Source organism: Budorcas taxicolor, chromosome 6, assembly GCF_023091745.1.
Source record: "Budorcas taxicolor isolate Tak-1 chromosome 6, Takin1.1, whole genome shotgun sequence".
Classification (NCBI taxonomy): domain Eukaryota; kingdom Metazoa; phylum Chordata; class Mammalia; order Artiodactyla; family Bovidae; genus Budorcas; species Budorcas taxicolor.
This window is the reverse complement of record NC_068915.1, coordinates 37,721,596-37,724,214: the sequence shown is the minus strand read 5'-3', so window position 1 is coordinate 37,724,214 and position 2,619 is coordinate 37,721,596. Positions and strand designations below refer to the sequence as shown.

At 46.8% G+C, this 2,619-nt stretch overlaps 1 non-coding gene across 1 annotated transcript; it reads left to right on the top strand.

The window, feature by feature from the left end:
• The first annotated feature begins 1,581 nt into the window (after positions 1 to 1,581).
• Positions 1,582 to 1,653, top strand: TRNAA-CGC (transfer RNA alanine (anticodon CGC)). The gene has a single exon. It is a non-coding gene; the product is annotated as a tRNA-Ala (tRNA).
• The last annotated feature ends 966 nt before the right edge of the window (positions 1,654 to 2,619 follow it).

The following is a 2,619-nucleotide window of genomic DNA, read 5'->3' as shown; positions in this document are numbered from 1 at the left end:
ACCAATGTGATGGACATGAGTTTGAGTAGGTTCAGGAGTTGGTGATGGACAGGGAAGCCTGGCATGCTGCAGTCCCTGGGGTCGCAGAGTCGGACACGACTGAGTGACTGAACTGAGCTGTCCCCACGAATCTCATCAAATGAGAAATCTAGCAGGCCTTCTAGCCTTCTTCCTTCTCTGTCCCCACTTGTCATCAACAAGTCTTGCTGAGTTTTCGGACCATCGTCCACCTCCTATTACCCCTTTGTATTACTGTCTTAGAGTTGCCATAGCAAAGCTCCACAGACTGCTTGGCTTAGACACCAGAAATCTATTTCTCACAGTTCTAGAGGCTAGAAGTCTGAGATCAATGTGTCAGCGGGGTTAGTTTCTTCTCCTTGGCTTGTGGCCCACTATCTTCTTTTTGCTTCTCCACTTGGTCTTCCCTCTGTCTGTGTCTTCCCTCTAATCTCTTCTTTTAAGGACATCAGGTATATTGCATTAGTGAATGTGTGTGTGCTAAGTAAGTCACTTCAGCCATGTCAGACTCTGTGTGACTCTATGGACTGTAGCCTGCCAGGCTCCTCTGGCCATGGGATTCTCCAGGCAAGAATACTGGAATGCCAGGCCCTCCTCCAGGGTATCTTCCCGACCCAGGGATCAAACCCGTGTCTCCTGCATTGCAGGCACCTGGGAAGCCCAGTGAAGATTAGGGGCCACCCTAATGACCTCATTTTAACTTAATCTCCTCCTTAAAGACCCATTTTCATGTGCAATCACATTCTAAGATCCTGAGGGTCAGGACTTCAACCTAAGAAATTTGGGAGGGGGGCACAATTCAGCCCCTAACAACCCTGTTACTGTTCTGAACCGCCTGAGGGATGCCTCCCTTCAGCCCTACACTGTACAACACATTCCCACCTGGATGCTCTGCTCCAGTTCACCTTCCACAGAGATCAGTCTAATACAAGCCTGATTGTGTAAGTTCCTTTGCTTCTAATCCTTCACCTGAGCCCCTATTCTTTGACAAGACAAGGGAAGACCCGGCCCTGCCTTTCTCACCTGCCTCTTCTCTCCACACCTCTTGTCTGGCCCTCACCCTCCACTGATGCTAAAATGCTTCATGACCAGGCCGTGTTGCTTCATGCCTCAATGCCTTGGCTTATATTTATGCCCTCACCCAAGACCTTTTTCTTCATCTGCCTGCCTCTTCCTCATTCTTCAAAATGTACAGAAAATGGGAGCCTCTCCTGGTTCCTGCTGGCTGATCAAAGCTCTGGCCCTCCGAGTGACCTGCAGGCATGGGCACATCTTGGTGCTTTATGAGTAACTGAGTAGGGGAAGATCCATATCATTCACTGTGGGGACAGTTTGTTCAGAAAATGATGATTCAGGTCTGACGCCTGAAACTTGCCTCTCCAAAGAGCTCTCCCTGACACAGCGGCCTTGGACGCCAAGATTCTTCATGGTTTTACACAGACACCCCAGGTTCTTCCCATTTATGGTTGGTTACATATGTATTTCTATTTTACATACATTTTAACTTAGACTCATACCTGTGAGGTTGGTACTCATTTGTGGAGATGTCAATTTATATCACCAGGGGATGTAGCTCAGTGGTAGAGCGCATGCTTCGCATGTATGAGGCCCCGGGTTCGATCCCCGGCATCTCCACGTGGTTCTGTTTGGGCCTCCCTGCTGGCTCAGATGGCAGGAGACCTGGGTCTCCTAATTTATATTTCCTTTTCCCCAACCCTTTCTCTTTGCCTGTTCAGCTGATCTCAGGCTCCACATCTTGAGGCTTCAGTGGGGGATTGGGACAATGTGGAACACCAGGGATCTATCATGGTGGCTTTGCTGTCCGGTTTTTCCAGGCTGCAAATCATGCCCAATAGGCCTGATCAATGAGAGGAATGGCTCTGCTTTCACATTTTAACCAACTCCCACCTTATTGTAGCAACTCATTTAACCCCCTCTAACCTTTTTAAAGTAATACCATGTAAGCATTTCCATGCCAGCATCTTTATTGGAAATGTTACCCCTACTCTGGCATGTGATTGCTAGTAATGATTTTATTTACAAACCCCACTGTCGCCCGTGTGAAGCTGTGTCAGGAACCAACTTTGCCCATCCCCCAGCCTCCTATTATAATCAAATGGAATATTTGTGTTTCATGTTCCTGGTGTGTAAACTGCCCAGACAATGTCCTATTCATCTTTGTGTCCTCAGGACCCAGTGCTGGACACAGAGTAATGTGCTCTGTGCTCCCCAAACGTCTACTGCAAATAAAGTTAAAATAACCAGCTCTGTAGGACAACAGGAGAGGAGTGTCCAAGTAAATATTTGGGATGAGTTTTAGGGAGAAGCCTCTGGTAAAGGAGGTGTGGACTGGAGATGAAGGTCAGATGGAGCAAGATTAGCCAAGGGTTGATCATCACTGAAACTAGGCAATGGGACTGCATTATAGTAGTCTCTCTCTGCTTTCGAATATATTTAAAATTTCCCCTAAAAAAAAAAAAACCCACCAAAAAAAAAAAAGACCCATTTGTTTATAAATAAGCACAAGAAAGACAGCATTTTTCTTTTTTGGATTTGTCATAATGGCCCTTAGTTGAGGGACAAGGCAGTGAGTACCATCTC